Here is a 12,668-nt window from a genome sequence, read left to right as displayed (position 1 = left end):
AAGAGTAGGGTTGAGGGAAAAATGTTTTCCTTAAAATCCTTTTTTCTTGTTCTGTCTTTTTCTTTTACCCTACCACCAAAAGAACCCCCAAGTTAACAAGAAAACCAAACAACCCTCAAACACGACCAAACCACCACCATGCCAAAAACAGCCAACCAAAAAAACCTTACACTTCTATTATGTCTTATTAATTGACTGCTTTATAAACAAATATTTGTCTCAAAATTGAGAAGGCAACTAATTTCCGTAATATTAAGAGGAAATGGTAACTTTAAAATAATCGGACTTTTTTCGTTGTTGTAATGATAATAGTATTGTATCAACTTCTTAGAAGGGAAAGACAGAAAAAGTCAGATAATTATTTAAAGCTGTGAATTCCTTAATACAGTCTTTTCTCATCTGTGTTTGGATAAGGAGAGATCCAATTACTGTTGAATCTGCTTCTAATCATGTCAATCTGATTGAATAGATTGTCTTAATTTTTAATTTTTATTGCTGTTTTATAACAATATTGTTTATGATCATACTTACTGTCATTTGTAATAGCACTAATCAAATATTAATTGCATTTCCAGTTATTATAAGATTGCAAACTTTCCAAATTAGGAGCTTCAGGTTGCATATATTTGAATTCAATGTCTCCTCCCACTTCCACTATTTATTTATTTCTCTTCATTATTTCTTTGCTTTTATCCTCTGATATTCATCAGACTTTTGATCACTTTGCTCCCCTTTTCAAATATTGTTCAGAGACAAACCTCTTATGCAGATTTCACGTGGATAAGCTTTGCTGTCCCTGATAAATGTCATGAGCTTGAATACGAACAAAACCACTGAGCCCAAGAGACAAAAGAATCCAGATAGAGTAGAAGTGGCAAGCTTATGAGTTTTTCATGAGCTGTTACTTTGTGGGCAGCTGGTACAGTTGAGTAAGCAACTGCAGCAGGGGAGAAAGGAGTGGCCAAATCTTCCTAGACATAAAAGGAAACTAAACTAATACAAAGAATCATGGCTCCTCATGCACAGTGGTGTCTTCTAGTGGGGAATCACCCTTTTGTATTGCTCAGCTTGGAGGCAAGGATGGACGGCCTTCATTATTTCAGTTGGGGTGGTGCTCCCCTCTCCTTTGTGCACTTTAAAAAACTCCATAGGGTCTTTTACCATGTGCCTCATTTGCCTAAGTCTTCTACATCTGTAATACCTCCTATAAGTATTTTTGTTTCCTATATGCAGAAAATAGTGATGCCTTTTATCTCAGTGGAAAAACAGTCTTGTGAGCTTGTTCACTGAATAATTACTACCTTGGAAAGACATTCCTGTTAGTCTGTGGTATCCAGCTGTCAAGATATGTAAGCCTCTAAGGCTATCTGTAGCATTTCCTCTTCTTCCATAGAGTTCAGGTGAAAACAAAGACAGCAATCCAAATTATTAATAATATACTTTTGAGAATTTCAGTATTTTTAAACTCCTCAGAGGAGGGAGTGGCAGGACTGAACATTCAATCAAGTCATCTTTATGTTCTCTTGCACACTAATCCAGCCTGAAGACATAGGAGTTACCAGTGGGTTAATGCTTTCTAAAAACCACAGGCTGAAATAATAACAGTTGGGAAGAGATTCCACTTTGTCAAGTGAAAAATGTCATCTGACATTGTTCATTATTAAAATCAGCACATAATTCAGTCTTGTTCTATTAGTTCTTTTTATGTAAAGAAGAAAAAAAAAATCTCTTAGGCCTAATTTGTTTCCATGATCCACATCTGTGCACTTGGAATACATTCTTCCTCATAATAGTAGCTGATGAGACAACTGATGTTTACTCCAAACATGGCTGCAATTTTATTTTTTTTTACATTTAGATTATTTTTTTCCCTTACCCTAAATTTCACATGCTCAAGATGTCTGTTAAGTACTTATTTGCCTAAAGCAACAGCTACTTGACATTAAGAAAGTATGAATGTTGTATTCATAATCAAGAGCTAAGAGTGTGGGAATGTGTGATTTGGATACATGTGAACAATGGCCCAGGCCCTTGAAATTTATTGAAGGGCTTGCTACAAAATGAAAAGCACATCTTTCTTTACCTTCTTAATCTTCCTGGTACACTTTTCTTTTCCAACCTCTCTTTTACATCTATCCCAGTACAATATCTCAAGAATATCTACTTTCAAATTTATTTTGCTGACACTTAAGGTAGTGTCTTGTGTGTGTGTGCAGTAAGGACCCAGAAACCACCTCACCCACAAGTTCCACTCTGACGGGCTACTGTTCTGTCTTTAATGGAATATGGCTGGAGCCAAAAGCATGGAAAATAGATTTTTTTTAAATTATAGCCTCCCCTTTCACATAAGGTGGATCAAGAACTGGTTGTAAGGAAGAAATCAGAGAGTTGTAGTCAATGGGGCAGAATCTGGTTGGAGGTCTGTGACTAGTGGAGTCCCTCAGGGGTCAATACTGGGACCGGTGTTGTTCAATATCTTCATCAATGACCTGGATGAGGGCACAGAGTGTACCCTCAGCAAGTTTGCTGATGACACTGAACTGGGAGGAGTGGTTGACACACCAGAAGACTGTGCTGCCGTTCAATGAGACCTGGACAGGCTGGAGAGTTGGGCAGGGAGAAACTTGATGAAATTCAACAAGGGGAAGTGTGGAGTTTTGCATTTGGGGAAGAACAACCCCAGGTACCAGTACAGGTTGGGGGCTGACCTGCTGGAGAGCAGTGTAGAAGAAAGGGACCTGGGGGTCCTGGTAGACAGGAGGATGACCATGAGCCAGCAATGTGCCCTTGTGGCTAAGAAGGCCAATGGCATCCTGGGGTGCATTAGAAAGGGTGTGGTTAGTCAGTCAAGAGAGGCTCTCCTCCCTCTCTATTCTGCCTTGGTGAGGCCGCATCTGGAATATTGTGTCCAGTTCTGGGCCCCTCAGTTCAAGAAGGACAGGGAACTGCTTGAAAGAGTCCAGCACAGAGCCACAAAGATGATGAAGGGAGTGGAACATCTCCCTTCTGAGGAAAGGCTGAGGGAGCTGGGTCTCTTTAGCTTGGAGAAGAGGAGACTGAGGGGTGACCTCATCAACGTTTACAAATACGTGAAGGGTGAGTGTCAGGAAGATGGAGTTAAGCTTTTTTCAGTGATGTCCTGTGATAGGACAAGGGGCAACAGATGCAAACTGGAGCATAGGAGGTTCAATGTGCACAGTAAGTGGCTGGCAGAATAAAGCAGTGGTGGCATGAAAAAAACACCTTATCAATTCCTCTTCAGTTTTAGAGTGTTTGTTAGGGCCATCAACAAATTTTGACTGGCCAGCCATGGATCTTCATTTATGCATCCCATTTAATTAAGCCTCTTTGAAACTTCTGAACTCATTTTGGTTGTGATCATAGAGGATTGAGAACTGTTTATTTCCCCTGAGTTGTAGTAATGGACACAGGTATTTTTATCTTCCTGAGAAGTCAGAAAAGAAATTATATAGTAACTTGCATGTCTTCCTAGTGCAAGGTGAGAAATAAATCTGCTGCTTCCTCAAATAATTCTTAAGAGGTTTGTATCCATCCGTAATTTGTTTAGTATGCAATAAAGTAGAGAAGGATTCCTGAGACTTCTGCTGAAGGTGGAAGGAGAGCTTGCACTCCATTTCCCTCTCTAATTGATTATATTGTAAGGCAGGACAGGAGCTACAAATTTGTCAAATCAGTGTCATACTTATTTTCATTAATAAATTCAAGGACAGCTAAGATAGGCTGGTGATGTGCCAAGTAGCCATGGAATCCAAAAGAAAGAAGACTTGTGAATATAACAGTTACCTGAGGAGGAAAAACAGGAATTAAAAGTTTGCACAGTACTAGAGAGTATTGCTAGCTGAGAATTTCCTCACCTGTATGAACATGGGAAGGTCTGCTTGATCCTGTGAAGAATCTGTGACCTCCAATAATCAAGTAGTGTTCATTTGCTACATGGTGGAAATTCTCAAATGCTCAAGGGGTTTTGAGCTCTGAAACTGTATTAGGAGTTTAATGAGAAGAGTCAAAGTATCTAATGTCAGTCAGCTTATCTCCTCTGATTTAGATACTGTGTTCATGCAAGATGAATAGGCATGTTTTCCATGCTTCATTGTTGAACCTCTTGGGAAATATTTATGTTGCTCAGTGTTCTTCTGAAGATCAGTGTGTTGGAGGATTGAACTTCTGCTTAACCTTCCCTGATTTGTTTTGATGCTTTACATGGTGTAGGAGCTTTTTTTTTTTGCACCTGCCAAGCCTTTGTTGCCACTGCCCTTTCATATAGTTCTGGTGTGAATCTTGGAAGCTATGATGGCTTTGGGACAGAGCTGGATGTTGCCCCTGAAAATGTTTGTTCCACAGAAACTCCTTTTTTTTTTTTTTTTTTTTTTTTTTTTTTTTTTTTTTTTTTTTTTTTTTTTTTTTTTTTTTACATTGTAATCCTCGATTTGTGTGCTGGAGAGTGAACAGGAGCTGCTGATTTTTCCTATTACCATTTGAAATTACCTTTTTAAATATACATTTAAAGGACAGTAATTTTTTTTTTTCATGATTCATCAAAATAGAGCTTGAACTGATTCACAGAATGTATGGCATCCATTTTTATGTAAAATAATTTCTAAAAATACCCATCTTATCCTGGAAAAACTACTTGGCTAACTATTGAAATTCAATGTAGCAGCTGCTACAAACAGATTTATTTTTTATGATTATTTATCTTTTCTTTGTGTCCCTTAAGCAGTGAGGTTAGAATTTGACTATTCAATCATTCAGGGAGAAACTGAACAGAAATGCAGTGACAGTTTAATTTTTAAAAGCTGCCATGCCTTTCCAGGTAGCACAATTGGACACTATTTTACTTAGGGATTTAGGAAGCTTCAACCTGACAGATATGCAAATTTAGTACATCAACAAATCTTTCATGTCTAGTTGGGTTGCCTTCAGCTGTATTTGAAAAATAATGTATTTCTTTTCCTTTCTTTTTCTTCCCCTTCCTTTCCTATTTTATTTAATTTTACATTGCAGCTTCTATAGCATATTAGCCTCAGTAAAAAGAGAGTAAGACAGATTTGTTTTCAGTGACTTTTCAGCTGGCATTTTCTTTTAGTATAACTCACCAGGAGGTTCATGTTTCTTTCACAACATTACATGAAAATGTTAGACAATTCAGCCATTGGAATAGTGACTTTAAAACTTCAAAACATTTAAAATCCTTTTCTTAACAAAAGAAACAAGTGGATTATATGGCATTTCCACTGAATGCCACAGTTATTAATATGTGTATTCAACAGTGAATATTGTAAAGAAATTCAACATTTGTAACATAAATATTTTTTCTTTGTTTCTAGCACATGCAGACAATGTCTTTGTGAAGTACATTTAGTTTTGCTTTAAGAAGCCAGGAAGATGCTGGCAAAAGCTGTGGAGAAACTATTCAAAGAACAGAGTGAAACAGAAAATGTTAATCAATCAAGTGTTCTGTAATTAGAACTAAATGACATTTCCACAGTGTAGCTCTTAGTTTTTGTTAAGGAATATGCTAACTGAGTAACACACAATAACGTCATATTCATAGGAGGCTCATTTTTCCTTTGGATACACACTGCTAACTGATCTAATAAAAAAACCCAGTAACAATATTGTTAATATATTCCAAATCTAAAGAAGTAGAACTATATCCTCTCTCTTCTCATATTTTGTTTGCTTAGTTATGCTAATTGAAGAGGAGTTCATATTTCTTGTTTATATCCCAGCAGGAAAGAAAATTTTTTTTGGGTTTTATGTCTTAATTCAATTAAGGTAGAATTAATGGAGAACTGGATGCTACCAAACATTCTGAGCTAATTTTACTTTTGCTTCCTAACCTTTCCTTTCCCCAGCTGCTTCCCATTACTTCGTGACCAAAATCAGTTCAGCTACAGAAAAAAACACTCACAGTTGTAACACTGCTTACCCTCCTCTCTAATCATTTCACGTAACTTTGTTGTGGTCCCTGCTTTGCTGGTGCAGTTATGCCCATCCTTGCTTCCTCTACAGAGATGGGTAAAATACCATTCCTTCCTCTTGCCCGGGGAAGTCTACATGATAATTTGATTACAAAATTAATTATTTACATCCTAGAAGAAAAGCATGGCAAAGCTGTTTGAGCAATTTATGATTCCTTAATTAGAAGTACTTATTAACAGGTTGACAAAGACTCTCAAGTAGTCATGGTTGGACTTTAAAAGTCTTTCCCAACCAAAACTATTCTATGATTCTCTTGTGCAAGAAACAGGATGCAGTTATTCTACACTCCAGCTTGCTGGAGATTATGAATGCACTGTTCTGTGCAGAGTGTCTGCTCAGAGTGACTTTCAATGTACAGCATAAAATCAAGATTTGTTTAGGCAAACATGATCTGGATATGTATATCTAGACCTGACATCCTTTGAAGACAGAGATCAGCTTTATTTGGATGCTACAGGACAATATATTGTGAGTTTCTCAATGGAGGCTCCCCATTTCCACTACAGACTACTTGAAGCACTCCATACTTTATGGACTTTGCTTCTAAATAATTAAGACACTCATCATTATCTTGATTCTCATGCCTTCTCTTCCACTTCTGTCTTTTCCTACTAGTAATTATTAGACTATCTTTTAAGACTTGAGGTTTAGCAGCTACTGGTTCACAGCATAACATATGTGCTCTGTGTAAGTGTAAGAGAAAAGTTCTTAGATTTCAGCTATTGCCAGAACTCTTCTATACTGAAAGCACCAGTAAAAGATGGTTTGACATATTCTTCCCTATGGAGACTATATAGCTAGCGGATGCTGGCCTTCTCAGGCTCCCAGATATGTGCCGTGTCTGTAGGCTTTCCAGTAAGACATGAAACATTCTCTACCTGAAAGCCAGTAAGACGCCACTATACCAGTGATATGGAAGTCCAGTGCAAAAGCAGGCTTTGTTACTGCCAGCACTGCTGTCTGCTGATGTGGCTGAATGGCTTCTTGGCTCGTACATCTCTGCAATGGCATCTCAACAATAACCATGCAGAAATGCTCACCAACAGTGTTGCTTCTGACAAATGCAGTAGAGCATGGGATAGCACTCCTGTATTTTCATATTTTGCCTTGTGTTTTCATTTATTGAGAAGGGAGGTTGTGGTGTGTGTATATGATTTCAAGATATAACTTCATGAATAAATGGAACATGTAACAGCTCTTTATAGATGGAGTATTTTTGAAGTGTGGTTAGATATGAATGATCCCACAAGACTTCTTTTGATTTAACATCTATGTATTTATGGAGCCAAGCAGAATATGCTAAAATTGAAAGTGACATGGACAATTTTCAGCAATTCTCTTTCATTGCCACCTATTTTCAAATACTGTATGGTTTCATTTTTTTCATGGTATGCCTTATGTTTAGCATTTAAATCTTACCAGGAACTTGAGTGGCCAAGATTTCCAATAGCTGCTTTTTTGTCTGGATGTGAAATGAAAGGTTCATCCAAAAAATCAGCATGTAGTCAGGCCATAATTTACTTCTCAAATGAAGCACAAATTTATAGTTTCCTCTGATAAAGAGGGTGACAAATAGGAACTGTATGGAGGGCCGTTGAATGAATTGAACAGGTTGTGTGCCAGCACAGGAGTATGTTCCCAAAACTTCACCCACAGTAGAACTGTTGGGCTAATTAGGTAATTCAGAAAAGAAACTTACACTTTTTTGGGGAGAGTAATTATTTTTATTCTGTTCGTAACACACTGTTGCTCACCATGCATCTCAATAAGCTAGAAACATATAGTACTCAATAATTGAATAATCTTTTAAACTTTCATGCAATGGCCAGGAATGTTGATTGATTTGCAGAGAAGTCAGACTTTTACTAGGACTTGATGCACATAACTTTTGTTTCTGTTAAAGAGCATAAAGAAGTGGCTTAGATTTGTAGCTACTGTCAGCAGAACGAGTGATTGAAAAGGTAATGTAATCTCTTTCAGCCTGAATCTGGGGTATGAATATTGTTGGGAATAAGATGCATTGAAAAAGGAAAGGAAATTTTTAAAATACATGAGCACACAATTAGAATAACAATTTATCTGCTGCAGAAGTCAGTAAGAATATGCCTGCTTTGCAGTGCTTGGAAGCAGCTGCAACTACAGTAGTAAAAAGTTGCTGTGTCACCATTTGACTCAGGATCAACAATAATTCTCTTGATCCCCTCCCTCTCCCACCCAGGTAGGGAAGGAGAGAGAAAAAAAGAGTGAGATTTTGCTGGATTTAAAACTAAACTACACAGCTTTAATTAAACACTAATTATAGAAGAAAATATATACAATTATAATGCAAATATGTTCAGGAAATGTACAAAGCCCCTATTGCCTCCCCCCACCCCCAGCAACTCCCACAGCACTCTCCTGAGCTGTGAACAGTCCCAAAAAGTTCCAGACTGCTGCTGGAGAAAGCAAAGAGTGATGAGGGTCAGGAGAGTTCAAACCTGGGGGTCGATGGTGATGGATGGACAGAGTCCTTCCCAGACATCAGCCATGGATGGAAGAGAAGGGAAAAAGAAGCAGGAAGGAAGTTGTCTTCTGTGACCTCTGACCTTCCTCTGAGCTTACATAGATATATGGAATGGAATATTTCTGGCCAATTTTGCTGTCTAATTCAGCCTTCCATGGGGGGACGAGGGGGGTGTCATAGATCTCCCTGTAGTGTCTGAGCCAGCAGAGTAAGGAGTGACCTTGGAGCCCCAGCAGTTAGAAAAACATTCCATTGTTATCAGCCTAGTTGGAACACTCTGGTACTAGTTAAAAGAAAGCTTACTGAAGGGGAAAAAAAAAAACCCAAACTAAACAGTAAAAGGAAAATTGGCTTCATCCTGGCTCAAACAAGGACATCATGTTAGTATGGTGTCCTGTTGCCTTTTATAAGTACAGACTAGGAAATGGCACAGTAAAGCATCCTTGTGTGATACGTGCAGAGTTTTTCGGGCCCTTCACAGTATTTGTCTAAATTAATCTGAATAATTAATGGTGAGGTAATTAGTTAATTAGTGGTCTGTTCCCTTGGCACTTGTGCTACTTCTAGATTTGGTATTCTGTTTCTTTGCAGTCACATTACATTCTGAAAAAAATGGACAATAGTCCATTGTCTGCCCTTATTTTGTGTCTTGTTTTGTATCTCCCTCTGCATCTCTGACAAAAGTTTTGCCTGTGAAATGTAGCCTAGCAGTGTAGGATTCACAATATTGAGAATGGTAGCTAAGAGTACAAGCTACTGCAGGAGTACAGGAGGTATAAACAGTATAAAGTGATGCTATTACCCTGAACTGTGGTGTTATAAAGGCACCTGAACGGGACACTCAGCTGTAGCTGATCACAATACTTTAAGCTGTCTGCTTTTAAGACTCCCAGATTTTATGCGGGTTCTAGCATTTAGTTTTCAGAAGCACTCTGACACCCTATTTGAACTACTACCACAGAATCAGAGAACTGAACTCCCTATTTTTAGGGCCAGCAATAACATTTGGCAGGTACACATGAGCTTTGTAAGATTCCAAATAAAACATTTATGGGTATGCACAGGATGAAATGAACACACCTGCTTTCTATGACCTGGCTTTTTCTTGCTGTTCATCAGTCATGTGCCCCAAAGCCTTTTGGGTTTTAAGTTTTGATGTTTATGTGGTTGTTTTGGTTTGGTTTTTTCCCTGGATTATTTCAGATTCCATTTAGTACCTGAGATTTCTTTTCCTTCAAAATACTTTTTTTTTCTTTTTTTATTTTTTTTTTCTGTAGTTTCTACTCCCTGGCTTTGCTACTTTTTCTTTGGAAAAAACTTTTTCTGAATTAATAACAAAAATATAAGAAACAAATAGCCAAGTCTGTGGTGACATCCATTTGACTACATGATCACCAAGGCCCAGCAGCAGCCCTCTACTTAATCTTAAATTGAATCATCAGTTGAATCTTCACATTGGGGTGGAAAAGAAGAACAATGAAAAGTGGAGACAACCTGCAGATTAGGAATAAATTTTTACTTTTAAAATTCATTTTTTAAATACTTTAAGATATTAGATTTACACAAATTCAAAAATCTCAAAAAGAAATTGAAACCTTTAGAATCAGCTATCCCTGATTTTTAAGTAAATAGGCATTAAGTACATCTTGCATTCCTATGTAAAGAAGTGAAAGATCACTGCATAACGAAGGACACCATAATTTTGCATGCTTGGGTTTGAGGTACACAGTTCAGAATTGCTCAAACTCCTGCCCTTGTTATACCCGGTTTTGTACTGTCAGATGTGTTTTAGCTGGAGGGTGGCAACTCCAAGCTGATGCAACAGACAGCAGCTTTTGGTGCCCCGCTTCAGCTGCTCCGTTCCACTGTAAAATGAATAGGCTTGTTTGTTATTACAGAAAGGCTACCCATAATCCAGAAATTATCAGTACCACTCCCCATTTATCTGGGAAGTAGTCATGGAGTCTGTGGGAAAGGGTGGTTCTTCTTCCCCACGTAAGTCTAAACAAAATGCCTTTTAAGCCAGCAAAGGCCTTCTGCTGATTATTCCCAGCTAACAGACCAAAAACAGGCCTGCTGCTCAGGGACAAATGAAAGCAAAACAACAGGTGTGATAGAAGGCAGGAAGGATGGGCAACAAGTTATGCATCGCCCCTGCTAGTTACCGCCTTAACTTGGGACTCATGGATGCTAATTGGCTCTGGACAGTGATACTGGGTGGGCAGTGGGGTCACAGGGGCGTAAAAAGGTGGCGAGTTTAGCAGGCGGTTTTGCCAACCCCCCCCCAAGTCTCAAACTGTGAATAGTCATGGGAAATATCAGAAGTGAGAAATGTTACATCAGTTACAATGTGTAATATGTGCAGGATTCACATTCCTTTTTTGGGCTTCCGTGTTGCCCACCGTAACTTGCCCTAGCACAGGAATAGGTAGGGATTGCCTGTAGAGAGCAAATTTCTCCCAAAAGATGGTTGTTTAGTAACTTCTTGTGACGAAAAATGACTGTGTCCAAATATTTCCCAGCTTGATCACTGAAATGAGCTGAAATTTTCCTCCCTCACTTTCCCTCCTCCCCTCCCTCATTTTTTTCCTCAGTTTTCCTGGCAAATTTCACAACAGCAGTAAATTTCACTTCACTGGTAACTTACACATAATTTGAATTCAGAAACTTGACAGAAGGGGGACACCTATTTAGAAGAGAAAAAAGGAAGCATACACCACCTCTAAAGACACTGCACTATTACTATTTTAAATCAAAGTATCTGATACTTGGCATATGTCTTCAATATGATTTCTTGACAAAATCATCTTTCTCCAATGATCATCCACTGCTGATCTCAGACTTCCATGTCAGTTATATCTGAAGTAGGATCTAGTGAAATTCCTGAAAATCTCCTGAATACTATTAATTATTTTTAGAAAAACATATTTCTTTTTTCAGACTTCCATACCAGCTTGGCCTGCTCCTTTGTTTCGATCCTACAATTACACTTGCAACTTTGGTAGACTGAGCCTTTGAGGTTCTGAAAGAGAACATACACGGTATCCTCAGTCACAGAACTTACACTGTTACCAAATTTTCCTGTGTGTTATGGGAAATATAACGTCCAAAAATCTTATCAGTGGACATTTACAACAAAATCTACAACAGGAGACAAGCTGAGAACTGTATTAAAATTATTTACTTGAAAAAACTTCTGAAATAGGCCTAGGAACACAGTGACATCACCCAGTCAGAGGAGATATAAAATTGTTTACTTTCTACCAGCAGTCCTGCACAAGATGAGACTTAATGTCTTGCCATAAACCATAATTTCTCAGTCAACAATTTCATTTCATTTGCTTTCTCATGTCAGCAAACATATCAAGAGTTGATATAAGACTTCTTGAAGACAAATTTTCTCCAGAGAAGAGAATAAGAAGGAAAACATTAAATGATGTTTTGACATAACCCAGTGCAGCAGCTCAGGAAAGCGTCTCTATTTATGAAGTTTTTTAAATAGGGACCCAAATTACAAATACTTTAATGTCTCTATAGGGAGTAATTTTGAATTTCTAGTAGAAAAAAAAAATCTTACAAACAATACTTTGCAGGAAATAATTAACTAAAGAAAAATAAAACCTGAAATGAGATCATGTGGAGATCATTTTGTCGCGGGCTGGTATCAGGGGGCTACCGGCTCTCAGGATGTTTTTGGGACTTCCCCCCAATGTGGAGAGGTTTGTGAACGAGCCCGAGGTCGCACGTGGCGCTGCCTCGCGCACAGGAACGGCCGCTGCGGGACCGGGTTTTAGAGGGTGGATTAGAGTACCCTGGCACCCCGCTCACATATTGTGCCTGAGAACAACGAATTGATCGGTTTATTAAGGCTCAACACAAACTAAGGGATCAAGGTTCAGAGGTTGCCCGGGTGTATATTGGAAAAGGGATTAAAAGGTGCTATGGTCTTATTAAATGCACATGCCGAGGGAGAGGTGTAAAACTGAGGGATTGAAAGGGTAGGAGCTGAGCCCGGTAAGAAAGTAAGAGTGTGAGTGTGTGTGTGTGCGTGAGTGTGAGTGTGTGTGTGAGTGTGTGTGTGTGTGTGAGTGTGTGTGTGCGTGCGTGTGTGCGCGCGCGCGCGCGCGTCCGTGCTCCCCCTCCTCCCGCAGCGCGGCCC

This window comes from Chaetura pelagica, unplaced genomic scaffold (genome assembly GCF_000747805.2).
Source record: "Chaetura pelagica isolate M959 unplaced genomic scaffold, ChaPel_1.0 scaffold142, whole genome shotgun sequence".
In the NCBI taxonomy this organism is placed as follows: domain Eukaryota; kingdom Metazoa; phylum Chordata; class Aves; order Apodiformes; family Apodidae; genus Chaetura; species Chaetura pelagica.
The sequence above is the reverse complement of the archived record's forward strand: the minus strand, read 5'-3'. Positions refer to the sequence as shown.